Source organism: Talpa europaea (assembly GCF_964194135.1).
Source record: "Talpa europaea genome assembly, chromosome: 12".
NCBI lineage: Eukaryota > Metazoa > Chordata > Mammalia > Eulipotyphla > Talpidae > Talpa > Talpa europaea.
This window is the reverse complement of record NC_140079.1, coordinates 97,261,146-97,276,396: the sequence shown is the minus strand read 5'-3', so window position 1 is coordinate 97,276,396 and position 15,251 is coordinate 97,261,146.

Genomic DNA, 15,251 nt, shown 5'->3' with positions numbered 1-15,251 from the left:
TTGGGGGGATGGCCTGTGTGAGGGGTCAGAAGGTGAGCCAGAGCACATGCAGCACTTCGCACCGTGCCCAGCCAGAGGCAGGGATTAACGAATGGCAGTGATCTGTGGGCTTATTAGCTCAAATAGGGCCCCTTCAGGCCCAAAGGACAAGAGGTTGCCCGGGAGGGTCTGGCCCCTGCTGATGGGCCACCTCGCTGGCTCTGTGCTCTGGGCATCGGCTCAGGGAGGGGAGTCCACAGGCCAGAGGGGGCGCCGTTGGCCGACCTGGCTCTCAGGCTCAGTGAGTCCCAGATGGCGCGCAGGGGGGAGCTGGCCAGGCACACGTTGGCAGGGCCTCCCTTCCTTGCACAGTTCACCGAGCCACGCAGGGCCCAGGAGCCTCAAGCTGCAGCCTGCTCCGTCAAGGAGGCAGGCTGCCTGGCCCAGCAGAGGGAAGACAGGCGTGGCGAGCCCCGGGGAGCATCTGTGCCTCCAGCCTCCAGGGAAGGCACAGGGGAGGCACCTGTCCAGGCCCTGCCCGGCTCCTCTGGCACCGTCTGCTTCTTCATGGGAGGGGAGGGAGAGGCCTGGTCAGAAGCCAGCCCCACTGCCTGTGACTTGAGCCTGTGCCTGCCCTAACCCTTTTTCTGAGTGTTTTCTTAGAAAACAGGGAGCAGGAGCTAACGCTTCACTAAGGGATCAGGAGCTAATCCTTCACTAAGCAAATGAAAAAGTCCATTTCTCCATCTGAGAAATGGAAATAAGAATAATACCCACTTCACTGTGGGGAGTGAATGACAAACTTCACACGGTGACCAGAGGAGTAGACACCCCAAAGAAAACGTTTCATGACATGTCAGCCACTTCTGCCAGCGTCACATTCACATTTGTCTGTACACCATGGGATTCAATCAGGTGATGCACATGCCCTGCCCAGCACAGCACCTGGCACAGACTGACAGGTCGATAAGCAGAAGCTCTTATTATTATTATTAACGAGCGTTAGTATTATTGCCAAGGTCGCAGGGCCAGCGAGGCTGAGTGGGTGCTTCTGACTCCCCACTCGGTGCTCGGCCCACCACTCTCAGCTGCCTCTCATCCAATTAAAATTCCTGGCTCTGCCCTCTGAGAGTCCCCCGTTCCTAAAAAAGAACTCCATTTTCACTGGGAAGTCACAAAATAAATTTTCACCAAGTCCAGCAGTCAGGTCCAAATTGCATAAAGAACATTTCTCTTCATTAGGCCGAGCCACCCAAGGATTCAGGCTTCAGGAGAGGAGCAAAACCTGAAGTTCAGCATCCAGACCCGGAGCCAGCAGGCTGCATGTCCCTCTGGCCATGAGTGTGCCCTCCCGCCACCACCCCACCCGCAGTCTCCTGCTCTGCAAAAATCACCATTGCTGTGAAGCAGCTGGCCCAGAGCTGGTCTTTAATAAACTGCAGGGGGTATCATTACACGGTTGTCTTTGTTGAGGGAGGTATTTACAGGACGTTCCTTTCTTGGGGGAGGTCCATTTGGCATTTTGTGTTGTTCTGCCCCTAAGGATGACAGAATTTTGTGATCTCTACCCAGGGATGTGCTTCTGCTCTCGATGGGGTCCTCAGCCCCTGGCAGACTGGGTGTCCTTCTAATCAGGAGATGGACCAGGTCAGGAAGGTGTACCCCTGGGAAGCTCAAGGGCCTGGGAGAGCTGGAGCTCAAGGCCCTGGCTTGGCCAAGGGGCACCCTCTCTTTTGCTTCCAGTTGGAGTGGCTGCCTCAGCTACTCACCCATGCCTGCCTCAGCCCTGGGAACACACAGACAGACATGCTCCCATGTGAACACACCCACTGCCCCTGCTGTCTCAGCCTTTTATTCACTTTTTAAACAAAAGGTAATATATGTGCATATCAAAAACAAATCAAGCCCTACAGACGCAATCCGCCTTCTCTCACCTGTCTCTCTCCTTCTTGCCTGCCTTTCTCCCTCCCTCTACCCTGTCCCTGGCTTCCCTCCCGGGAGCAACCACAATTGCCACCCCCTGATCTACGGAGACTGCTTTTGAACCCTTGAAACAGGTGGGTCTCTTTCTTACTTCCTTGACCAACACAGCACAGCAGAGATGTTGTTAAATGACTTCTGAGACGAGACCCAAGGATGCGATATAATCCCAGCTTGTTTTGTGGGAACCCAGCCACCATGCGTGAGGAAGGCCAGGCATCCAACAGAGAGCCTCATTTGGAAAGGAACCGAGATCCACAGCCCACAGCCCACACCTGAGCAGGATGCCCCAACCTGCTTGCCTGGAGCGAGTGTAACCTTGAAAATGCCCCCCTCCAGCCCCTGCTGCACTGGTCAGCAGAGAGACCCCATCAGGCTGAACCCTGCCCCAGCCACAAATTCACCTTGTCCTTGCTCCGAATTCACCAGGAAATCAATTGCTGTTGTTTTCAGTCATAAAGATTCGTGGTGGTGTGTCCCTCCTCACAGGTAACTGGCACCCTGCACCTTTCACCAGGCTGGCAGGTGGTTCTCGCTCAGGTGATCAGAAATTGACATGTTGGGATAGATATCCTTTGCCATCTCCATGAACTTGGGAAGCACCTCAGTGCAGACGTTCTCTTTAGAAACATCAAAGTCACCTAAGCAGAGAGACTTCAAGAATTCCTTGGTCTACCAAGGAGTGGGTGAGCAAAACCCAACCTTCTTTGCACACACATTTGCACCAACGCCTTTCCTAAGAATGCCCAGGGCTCTCCAAACTTCTGGGTAAGCAGGATCAATTTTCCATCCATATTTGCACATGTATTTGTTGCCTAAGCAAGAAGCAGCTTTATGAAGTCTTGGGTAAATAACACAATCCCAAGAACAATACCCCAGACCAGTATATACAGGAAATGACAGCTCTGTTGAGCCTGCGGAGTCTCATTCACAGGCACCAGCAGGTACTGGCTGGAGAAGAGGAGACCATTTTCAGTGGAGCAGGAAGCTGAAGATGGGGCCAGTGCTATGATGAAACACCAGGCAGGCCTTGAGTTTGAAACCCGGCTCTGACGAGCTGTGTGCCTTCGGACAACTGGCTTAACCTTTCTGAGCTTTTGATTTTTCCTACTGTACAATGAGAAAAATTATAGCTTCCTCATTGGGTCACCATTTAGATAATGCATGAGAATCACTTCACACAGGGAGAAACTACAAACTTAGTAAACAATAGGAGTTGCTGGTTGTCCAATGTGTCATTAATATAGGATGCCAGGACAGAAAAGAGGTAGAACTGGGCCTCCCCGATGGTGCAAGGGGTTAAGCGCCAGCACTATGAAGCAATCCGCAGCCACTGCAGCAGGAGTTCCATCCCTGGCCAGGGAGGTGACCCACATGGTGCAGCAGACTTCTCCTGTCTTTCCCAAGGCTCTCCTCAGCAGTGTGTTTCAGTAGATCCACCTGCTCTGCTCCCCACTATGTCTCTGGTGAATCCTCTCACCCTCCTCCCTACCCCCGCACCTCTGGTCTACACCCCAGCTCTTATATGCATAAATAAAAAAGAAAAGAGGTAGAAGAGAGAAGTGGAGGAGGCCCTAGGATGCAAGCAGGAGACGTGGGTTCTGGTGTTGGTTCTGCTGCTCACCTGCCTGGATACCTGAGGCAGGGGTGAGCAGTGCTGGACTTGACTTGTTAAATGAGGTGGCAGGATGAGAAGGTGATGCTAAGCTCCTAGTGCTCTCCAATTTCCCCTTTGGACTGCAGAGTGTCCTATTGCCAAATATCTGTGTCACCCTTTTAGCAGTAGAGGGCAGAAACAATCTCTAAACCACTTAGAAAAAAAGAGAGAGAGAGATGGTTGACTCAGAGAAGCCAAACATGGTCTGAAGAGGCCAGCCCAGGAATGCAGTTCTGGCCCGTGAACAGCGGGGGGTGCTCATGGGGTCTCTCTCTTCTTACTTGCTCACTGACTTTATCTCCCTCGCCAAACTATCTTCCTCTGATAGTCTGGACAGCAAGTCAGAGGAACGAATGTCCACCTTCCCCTCTCCATGTTCGAGCCTGGGTCAGCATCCAACTCCTTGATCAACTGTGGCTTCGGCGGAGGGTAGGGTGGGGTGGGGGGATTCATGTAATACAAGGCAGCTCTGCTGGGGACCCCACACTGCTGCCTGCCTAGCCAGTGTGCCCACCTGAATTCCAGGTCCTGCAGAACGCCACAGAGGGGAGCTCCCCTTTTCAACGTGCTCCTACTATATATCCTCACAGGATCCCAATAACCACCCCATCACGGAAATAGAGCTGACCACTTCAGACCCGGCATCATACAGAAGGTGACTTGCGCTCAGGGAGGGTGGGCGCCGTGGCTGAAGACACACAGCCTGCATGCCCAAGGTCGGCGTAGCGGAGAGCCCACACCCAACGTCATCTTCGGGTGTTCTTCCCCAAAACCACTGTGAGCTTTGCCTGATTTTTCCAGAATGCTCATGAATGAGGACCCAAGAATGGAAGGGCTGGGGGAGCCCGTGTGTCCCTTACCCTGGCAGCTGCGGAGGCTCCCTGGAGGGCTATGTCCTGCTCCTGGTGTCTCCTGCCTGTAAATAGCGGACCCGGAACTCTCAAGCCCTGGAAAGGATAAAGCACAAGCTTCTTAGGGCCTGTCCAACATGCTCAGAATGGAAGAAAAGGAAGCAGAAGGAAACCCTGGAGATGCCCAGAACAGCTCCAGTCTCTCTGGCGAAAGAACAGAATTAATCAGCGCAGACGGCACCACTCCATTCCCTCCCGCCAGACCTCTCCCTGGGCACCTAGGGGACTCTGCTCCCCGGCTGTCATGTGTCAGCCCCCAGGGAAAGCACGAGAGGTTTCCCTTCCTTCTTAGTTTGCAGCGTCTTTCGTCCCTTCCAAGCCACATGGTGAAGTGTGCCGGCTGCCTGCCCCTTGGCCCAACTACCTGGCCTCGGCGGCTGCTTTCACCCAGCACCTCACCTTCATCACTTATATAAAGGGATTGACAGAGAACGTGTACTGTGGGTTTACTGTGAGAATTAAATAAGATGGAACAAATAAAGTGCCAAGTGCCGTGTCAGGCACAAGGGAAGCGTAGTTGCTGCTGATGTTTACGCAGCTAGGAACTATGGAGGGGGGAATTTTAATCACAGTTGTCCCATCATGAAAGCGACGCCATCACAGAGGAAAGGCATATACAGAAGGGGGACCTTCCATGGAATTGCTGGCATGTTCTGCTCGGCAAGTCAGTGTGATGGATAAAAAGGCGGGCTGGGGGCCTCCCTGGTGGCACAAGGGGTTAATAGTCAGCACTATGAAGCTACCCGCAGCTACTGCAGCACTAGTTCCATCCCCGCCAGGGAGGTGACCCACATGGCGCAGCAGACCTCTCCTGTCTCGCCCGCTGCTCCCCTCAGCAGTATATTTCAGTCAGTCTGCCTGTTCTGCTCCCTGCTCTGTCTCCGGTGAATCCTCTCAGCCCCTGCACCTCTGGCCTGTCTCTGGCCTGTCCCCCAGCTCTTGTGTGCATAAATAAATAAATCGTTAAAAAAAAAAAAGGCAGGCTGTGTTGTGCTTCATTTAAAGAGAATTGAGTGACAATGCAATACACAGACCATCTTGGATCCCGGTTCAACAAACCTGTTGAAAAACAATTCTGCAGGACAATCGGGGAAATCTGCATACAGACTATGGATTGGGTAACATTAACATATGACACCTGGTGTGTCAGATGAGATCACTGTATTATGCTGACAATACAATGGAAAGATATCCTTATTGTTTCAGGGCTACATTCGGAATTAGCGATAAATGATCAATATCATGAAGTCAGTAACTTTATTTCACCCAAAAGGAAAAAACAGACAATGCAAATATGGTAAAATATTAAGTCACCAAGCCCAAGAGGAGGGGACAGGTGCTCCTAATAGGGTCTCTTTTTTTGTGGATATTGGAAAATTTTCATAATAAACAAAATGCGCTCATTGTGAAAACTAAAAGCAATAGAAAATACACCGAAGAAAATAAAGGAACTCTACCACCTAGAAAAGCCACTTCCTTTTGCTCCACCTCCATCCTGGCTTTGCCCGAGTTTCAACCTCCCGACAGCACCAAGCAGGTGACATGCTCTGCAGTCTGCTCTTCTAAACCTTTCAGAGCGTGAGCCTTTTCCTTGTTATTAAAATGCCTTTGCAAACATCATTTTTAATGGCTGCGGAATGTCCCTTGGAGGGATGAACTGGGGAGCCTTGTGCTCCTCCGCCACAGCATTACAATTATAATTAAAACGATGGTGATGAAGAGGATGAGGGGCGAGTGCTCACTGAGCTGACCAGACGCCTGGTGCTTTCAACAACAGCGTCTCTCTGAATCCTGGCAACCTATGAAGTCCCGGCTATTTCATCAACTCCAGCTCACCGAAGTTGAGAGCCGCTCAGAGAAATTATGTGATGTATTGAGGGTCACACAGCAAGAAAGGAGCAGAGCCAACACTCAGACTCAGAGGTGCAGAAGTAAGGGCAGCCTTTATTTGCATTCCGCCATCCACTCACTGGTGGCAGGAACCTGCCTTGGTCAGGTGATGATCTGGATCGAGGTCTGTGCTAAGGATAGACTGCTCTGGGGCTGCTAACAATTTAAATTCATCAGACCTGAGGCCGCAAGAACAGAGATTCCCGGGGCCTGTGTCTACAATGCCTGCGTCCCTTTCTCCACAGTAGATGAATAAGCCAAATCTCAGACTTGTAGTGATGACTCTTCCTGCCCAGAGAAGACGCATCCCAAGCAGCCAGAGAAAGGGTGGGGGATGATTTATTATTGATAATTAATGACACCAGAAACCTTTTAATATTCATATTATTTATTCTTAGCCCTGCCTGCCTGCACCGGCACTAACAGTTTGTTGTTAATGAGACTGAGAGCATTTTTAAATCAACTTAATTGACATTTTTATGGTGTTCAGCAGGCTCCAAACACAGGCTTTTCTGCTGGGGAGCTGAATGAGAGCTATGGGGAGGGCGGGGGCCGCATGGAGCCTGGCACAAAGCGGGTCACTGAAGATGGCCAAAGGTGGAAGACACCTCAGGCGTCCCAGCTGGATCCAGGAATTCTGGCCTTCTGCTGGCGGCCGTTACATCATCAATGCCCCTCCCCAACCAGCCCTCTGGTCTCCACCTCACTCTGCAACCTTGGGCATAGGATTTTAATTGCTCAGTACCTCAGTTTCCCCATCTACAAAATGAAAATATTAATGGTCCCTTCCTTACAAGGTTATGAAGGATAACCTTGGTGGATTAATATATGTAAAGAGGCGGGAACCGTGCCTGGTACTTTGCTGCTAGTAATATTGGGGTTTTTTTAAAAGATTTATTTTATTTATTTATGCATACAAGAGCTGGGATATAGGCCAGAGGTGCAGGGGGGTGGTGAAAGGATTCACCAGAGACAGAATGGGGAGCAGAACAGGCAGATCTACTGAAACACAGTGCTGAAGGGAGCAGTGGGGAGACAGGAGAGGTCTGCTGCGCCATGTGGGTCAGCTCCCTGGCCAGGGATCAAACTCATGCTGTGGTAGCTGCCCATAGCTTCAGAGCGCTGAGAGTTACCCTCCTTGTGCCACCAGAGTAGCCCCCAGCAATATTATTCATAAGATGAACTGCATGTGTTCCAAGCTTGATTTTTAAAATGTTTGCCAAGGATTTTGGACTACCTCCTGTATGATTTTGATATCCCAAGGAACTCATGTGATTTGTTTGGGTCGCAGGTATGCAAGTAAAATGGCCATGTATCACTTTCCAGCGTGTTCAAGTAAAATGGCCATGTATCACTTTCCAGCGTGTTCAACAGCTGACCCGTTACGCACTGTGTTTCTTCCCCTTTGCCATGAGACTGGCTTTGTCACATAGCGGTTCTTTCAATTCCCAGGCTCCAGAGTGACAATCACAGGGATCAGTCACTCCCAGCCTACAATGGGCATACAATGCCAGGAAGAAATTTACCTTTGTGTTGGAGGCCACTGAGCTTTGTCCACATTTTGTTACTGCAGTGAGAGAAAGGCCACAGGGGCTCAGGAGGGGTGGGGAACACTGTTCCCTAGAACCGTAAAGAGACTTGATTATACTGGAAGCTCAGGGACCAGACCAGGAGAACTGGAACACCAGGGAGCAGGGGCCAAGTGGGCTGCATGCCAGAGCAGCCCACCTGTATACTCACAATTCAGACTCGCTGCTGGAAAGGACTTCTCTGGCCATTCTTGGGGACCACCGACCCTTTGGTCCTACCGTTTGCTGCTCTTGGCCCCCTGTCAGGTGTAGAGTTAACTCTAGTCATGATTCATGGGGGGATAGGTCAAGTTTCAGGCATACACACCAGGCTCTGGGCCGGCCCCAGGACAAGTTCAAGCACAGCCCATGCTCCCGAGAGACCAGACATTCGCCTGAGGATGGGGGCTCCCCAACAGAACTTCTCTGCATAATTAGCCCGAGTTGCCTTCATTTAAGAAATCTAATGGTCGCGCCCACATTCCACCCCCTCAGCAAAGATCGTCCTTGGCCCTGTGATGTTTGAATTGGCAAATCTTTTTCTGGTTACATGTGAATTAATACTTTTTTCATGAAAATGGAATTGCATTTGATATAATGTTGTATAATCTACCACAATTTATTTGAGCAATTCAAATATTTGAAGTGTTGAGCTTTTTGCCTACTTAATCCTCTATTTTTGAACAAGTTGATAATTCTAACTAATCCTGGGTGTTTCCAGCACACTCTGACTACAACTATTTGACTGGTAACAGATGACAAAGAAAAGAAAACTCTCCCCACTTCCCCTGTTCTTAAAGGCAGAAACAATATAAATGACTACCTATTAATATGGTTTTGAGTGCTTAGTACATGTCAGGCATTGCTCTAAATTCTTAACCTGTATGACCTCACTGAATTCTCAACAGAATCCCAGGGAGGAGGAAGAAAATCATCATCCTTCCCATTTTCCAAATAAGGAACTAGGATCCACATCTCATGTGGAGGCTCAGAAATCTTTGTACACAGAGCGCTCTGGCAGTCTGATCCCACCAGCAATGACTTTTCATCGCTGGAAGGTGCAACTGTATGCTCCCCCAAATGCCTAGCTGCCTCTGCCTTTCCCACCCCTTCTTATCTCTAGGACTAATTCAGTTAATCAAGAGCAGACACTGGTATATGCGCCACCTCTCCCTTACCTAAAACCATGCAGACATTGCTAATCAATCATGCTCTTTTTCCTGATGGGTCTAAACCAATCCTCAGAAACTTTCTTAAGGCAGTCTTTCAGCAGCATTGATCAACCAGGCAGAGATGACACATGAGGTAGAGCTTCTCTACTCTGGATTGTGTAGGAATGGCAGATGACATTCAATCCTTAGTGTAAATTTTTCAAACAACCATCTGAATGCTTTTAACATGCTTCAAGTACTGTGATTTATATGTGTTAGTGATTTATAAGTGTTTTCGCCTTTAATCCTTACAAGGGAGATACTTAGAATGCCCATTTCTCAGACGAGGGGAATAAGGCGCAAAGAGCTTAAACAAGGCAGGAAAATTTGCTGGTAAATGGAAGGTTGCCGCTTATAGCGTTCGACTGACAGAACACTCTCTTAACCACCACGCCACCTGGTGCCTGCCCCCTCCCAATCTGTGTCCATACAGCACTCGGCATGCAGTAAGCACATAATCAGCATTTCATAAATGAATGAATATATAAATGCATGCAGGAATGAATGAATTGGCTTGGGGTCTGGCTTAAGGATAGAAGGGCAGGTGGGACCAGCCTGTCTAGGGGGGCTGGGCTGCGGGAGATGGTCTCTGACTCAGACCCAGCTCCCAAACCAGGCAGGAAGAACTACCTCCCTGCTTCTCAGCCTGAGATTCAAACCTTCCAAGATTATAATTATCCTGCTCGCCCCGCCCACGGCCCTTCTCCATGGAGCCACTGCTCGAGGCCTGGGGGCTCCAGAGAGGGGGCGGCTGGGGGCTGGCAGAAGGGGGGCCTTAGGGTTCTCTTAGTCACAGCAGGAGAATGATCAGGAGGAGGCTGCAGCTCTGGGTTGGAGGAGGGAAGGGGCCACAGGTCACCAGGAATCCCCTGGAATTCTCAGAGCTGATCTGCAGGCCGCGTGATGCAGAAGCAGAGAGCCAGGATTTAGTGGTGAGTCCCAGCTGCCCCTGAAAAGTGGGGGGGGGGGCAGTCTTAGAGTGTTCGACGGGGGCCTCCACTGCCCCTTCCTGGAAGTGAGAGACCTTGCTCACCATAGAGGTCCTTTCAGCCAAACATTCTCTAATTGGCACATTTCTGGTTGTAAAAGAAACGGGTTCTCCTGGCCCTAGCCCCACCCTCGCTCTCGGCTGCCATTCAGCCTGGCAGACTCCCTCTGCACCCCAACAGCATTTTTACCCCCAGTGCTTATCTCAAAGTTAGCAGAAACCCCCTCTGTCATTTCTCAGCCCCTCTCCCCACCCACAAGGCATACATAGGGAGGCCATAGAGTAGGCACCTTACTTTATCTGAGCACGTATTTCAACAGCAATAAATCATTCGTTCTGCATTTGTACCTGTTTCTGGACTCTACAGCCGCCCTGCAGAAGGCACCCTGGAAAGACAGGCGAGGCATTCCATGGGCTTCACAATTAGAGTGGCTTGGGGTAAATCTCCACTTCCTGAGCCTCGGTTTCCTCATCTGGCCAATGGGAACAGAACGGCTATGCAGAAGTAACAGGCAGATGCTACTCAATGTATCATAACTATTGATATGAACTTTGCTATCATTTTCCTAAGTGCTGATGTTGGTTTCCTACTCAAGCCCAAGCAGGTAAACAAAGAGACCCCATGAACCCCCTCTGGCGAAAACTCGAGGTGCCTCCCCCACCCCGCCCGCATCCCAGCCACTGCCTGCTACAGAGAGGGGAAGGAGCAGGAGTGTGGCTGTGGCTCAGAGCCAGCCCCATCTCCTACAGGAAATGGCTGCCTGGGCCTCCCTGGTGGTGCAAGGGGTTAGGCACCGCACTATGAAGCAATCACAGCCTCTGCAGCATGAGTTTGATCCGCGGAAGGCCAGGGAGCATACCACATGGTACAGCAGACCTCTCCTGACTTGCCCACTACTCCCCTCAGCAGTGTATTTCAGTCAGTCTGCGTGTTCTGCTCCCCACTCTGTTTCTGGTGAATCCTCTCACCCCCCTGCATCTCTGGCCCGTACCCCAGCTCTTATATGCATAAATAATCTTAGGGAAAAAACAAAGGAAATGGCTGCCTGTCTGAGTCTCAGTCTGCTCATCCATCAAATGGGGTGTTAACAGGACCTAGCACAGAGCCAGCTGTTAGATCTGAGACAAGCTAAGCCTCCAGAGCAGGGCCTAATTGCAGGAAACAAAGTCAGCCTTAGCATCATGAAAGGGGAGATGTTAGCTTCTGGGCCAATGAGCCAGTAATCTGGTCACACTCCATGCCCACAGCATGTGGCGGCGGCCTGAGAAAGCGCATCAGGAAAGGAGAGGGGCTCCTCAGAGGGCACTGCTCTAGCCCGAAATGAACCTGGAGCGGCAGGCTGCCAAGGATCTGTCGCTTTTCTAGCATTTCCTTCTGACCATGGCATCTGCTCCGCATCTCTTTTTAGGCCACCATGAAGGGAGCCAGGAAGAAAATGCAACAACAGAGACTCATGGCAGACATGAGAGGAGACCTCCTGACGGCCGGGGAAGGCCTGGACATACCGGACAAGGGCACGGGGACTCTGACTCCCGAGCCGCCCTCCACCCACCAGCTTCAGTTGCAGCTGCATGTCTGAGTCCTGACACCTTCGCCTCAGGCTTCCACCTCCCAGATGAAGTTCACTCTGATGGGTGTGCACACACAGGGCAGCTTGGGTCGCAGACGCATCACCATCCACCATCCTGGCCAATGCCCAGGAGTCACCATCCACTGTCCTGGCCAATGCCCAGGTGCCCAATCCCTGCAAGGCTCTGGTCCTCAGTCAGTCCAGGTGCCTAGACCCAGTGCTCAACACACACCTTTTATGGGCCCCTCCCCTCTAAAAGGCACTGCCCACAACTCCACTTGTCTCCCACCTCCTCTGTATCCCTTCCAAAAAAACACACCCATGTCCTTGTATCAGGTTCTGCGTTCAGAGCAACTCCAAGTAGGACTTAAAGCTGCAGCACTGGGCCTCCCCTGGTGGTGCAGGCGGTTGAGTGCAGCGCTGTGAAGCCGTCTGCAGCCTCTGCAGTGCCAGTTTGATCCTGGCCGGCCGGCGAGGGTCCCACATGGTGCGGCAGACCTCTCCTGTCACACCCGCTGCTCCCCTCAGCAGTGTATGTATTTCGTCAGTCTGACTGTTCTGTTCCCTGCTCTGTCTCTGGTGAATCCTCTTACCCTCCCGCGCATCTGGCCTGTACCCCTGTTCTTGCAATAAATAAATAAATAAATAAATAAATAAATAAATAAATAAATAAATCTTTAAAAAAAAAAAAAAAAAAGGTGTAGCACCATGTCTCTGCCTGCTCCCAGACATCCTCCCTGGCCTCTCCCCGGGCCACCCCGATCCTGCATGTCCTGCTGTCTACATCTCTGCAAACAACCGTGTGGTGGGCCCCATCCTGTCCCCTGTCACAGTGCATTTGTGAGCTCACTCCCCACTGGGCCTGGCGATGCTTGCTGATTGATATGGTCTCCTGGTCACCAGAGGGGTGAGAGGCTCAGAGCACCCCTATTCTAGCCTAAGTGTGATCATCACCAGCAACCATATGGATGCCAGTGGCCTCTGCACAGACACTTTGCTTTTCTGGAAGGTAACGTGGTTATTACATAGGAAAAACAGAGGGAAGGGTTAACTTGTTTACCCAATTCTTTGAGCTCAATAAAGGAGCCGTTCACATGGTCACACGATAGACGACTGCAGCCATTTATGATTTTAAAATGTTTTATTATAATAATTTTTCTAAGTATACTTAACATATACCCCACACTCGGCTAACAGCTTGTACCTGCATTAGCTCATCTAATCTCCGCACTAACCCTGTAACATATATACTGGTGTCATCATCGTCATCATCGTCATTATTCCCATTTTACAAATGAAGAAATTGAGTCTTTTATAAGAAATTCAACTACTGTTCTTAAGTAATATTGAGGTAAAGAGTAAAATATAAAATATTTTATTCAAAATATGTCAATTATGTTAATTATGTGGCGGGGCGAGAAGACTAAAAGGTAATGCATGAACGTGTTAGCCATCGTCTCTGGATAGCAGGTGTAGAGGTAACACTTGCCTTCCCTGAGTATAACCTGCCAGGTGAGGATGCGCGTTCACACCGTCTCTGCTGCCTTTTCTCCTCTGTGAGATGCAGGGTGACCGCCCCGAACTCCGTTTCTCATCCACACTTCCTTCTCCTCCTCTGTGAGGTGCAGGGGGGGTGGGTGGCTCCGTCTTCTCCCCCATGAGCTGCAAGCGGTCCCATCGCCAGCCTCCCTGAGCCCCCAGAAGTCACACCCCAGCCACCCCAGATGAGAACAGTACCAGATGTGCAGAAAACCTCCGGCCGGGGAGCGAGCTCGAGCTCTGTGCTCCCGGAGCCTCAGGCCAGACTGGGGGCTTCCCAGTCGCTACTGATCCCCTGATCCTGGCGAAGGGGAAGGGAGAAAAGTGGAGGCTACTTTCCTGCCTTCTCACTTCTCATCCCCTCCTACAACCCAGTCCACAAAAGCCCTCTACCAATATCCAGTAGACTAGAATAGAGAAAACTTGGGGTGAAGGGGGAAACAGCCAACCTGAATTCCACCTTCATTCAGTAAATATTAACTGTGACCCCCATGTCAAGTGCTGTGCGGACACTATAGAATCCAGGGAGCTGGGCAGAGGCAGCTCCTACTTACCTGAGCTTATAGGCTTGTAGAGAAGACAGAGCATCAACAACTAATGATTCAAAAATCAAACAACTTCAAATCAATACAAGGAAGTGGCTCTTCAGCAAAGAGTATAAAAGGGGCTGGGGCCAGGTAGAGGTCACAGGCCAAGAGGAAATGACACTCGCCAAGGGGATGACATTTAAGCTGGCACATGGAGAGTAAAAAGAAGACCGGGCGTCGGCAGAACAGCCTGAGCAAAGGCCCCGAGGAGGATGCTTGGTAAGTCACAGGCCAACGACAGGCGGGGGGCTCTCTGCAGGGCGGCGGGCTGGGGAGTGTGGTGGGAGCAGCATGGAATGAGGAAAGCGCACTGGCCCGGGCCCCACAGCCACAGCAAGGGGGTCTGGATCTTATTTCTGCACCATGGTGTCATCAGTGGGCTCCCTAAAGCAGAGGCCCACGAGAGGGTTTGGTGTGGGTGGTTTATCAGGATGTAGGAGTTGGGGTGTGGGTAGATTTAGGGCAGCCACAGACACGCTCATCCACAGGACGGCTGTGGGGGCCAAGGCGCGTGCTGCTGCCAGGACCTCTGAGATGAGCAGGCAGCGACCCAGAGGAGAAAGACAGCAGCTGACCAGCTGCTTCCTCCCCAAGTTGCCCCCTGGGCAGTCGATGCTGCACTCTGCATGGGACACAGGAAAGCGGGTCCTGGCAGGATCCAAGAAAGCCCAGGCAGACGGCAGAAGATGCCGGCCATGGTCCTGAGGTGGAGGGTTGACGAGGGTGAGACTCAGCCCAGAGGGCCTCAGGGGTAAATCGCAGGCCTGGGGGAGGTCTGCCAAACAGGCGTCTCACAGGACCACCTGCTATGCTAGCTGGATCACTTCTGCCCAGCTCTGCACAGAGGAAGCAGGGAGCACCGTCCCTGTCTGGAGCACCTATTGTGTGCACAGTTACTAGGAGCTTTGCAGACATCATCTCCAATTCTTCACAGTAGGAGTGATTCTCCCCATCTGCAAAAGGGGGAAACTGAGGCTCAGAGGAGTAAACTCCCTGCCAGGAAGTCTGATAAGAAGCGAGGAGCAGGGAACCTCTCGAAGCCCCCACTTGCTCTAGCCTGAAGCTGCTGAAGACCAAGAGGCCCTGCCACTGTTCTTGGGGGGGGCTTCCCTCCCCGCTTCACCTCAGCTCAGGTGGCACCAAGAAGCCAGCTCTCCAGAGCCCCCAGGCCCTGAATTATGACTTTCTGCCCCTGCAGGTGTTTGCCTCCCCCACATGCAGAACTGTGCCGCCACGAAGACTAATTATAAATGCTGGGTATTTATAGTGAGTTTCTCCACCCAGCACTTCCAGCACCTCGAGGGAACTATTTACAGAATCCTCCCAGCACCTCTGAGAGAAAGGCAGAACCTAGGAGGGGAAACTGAGGT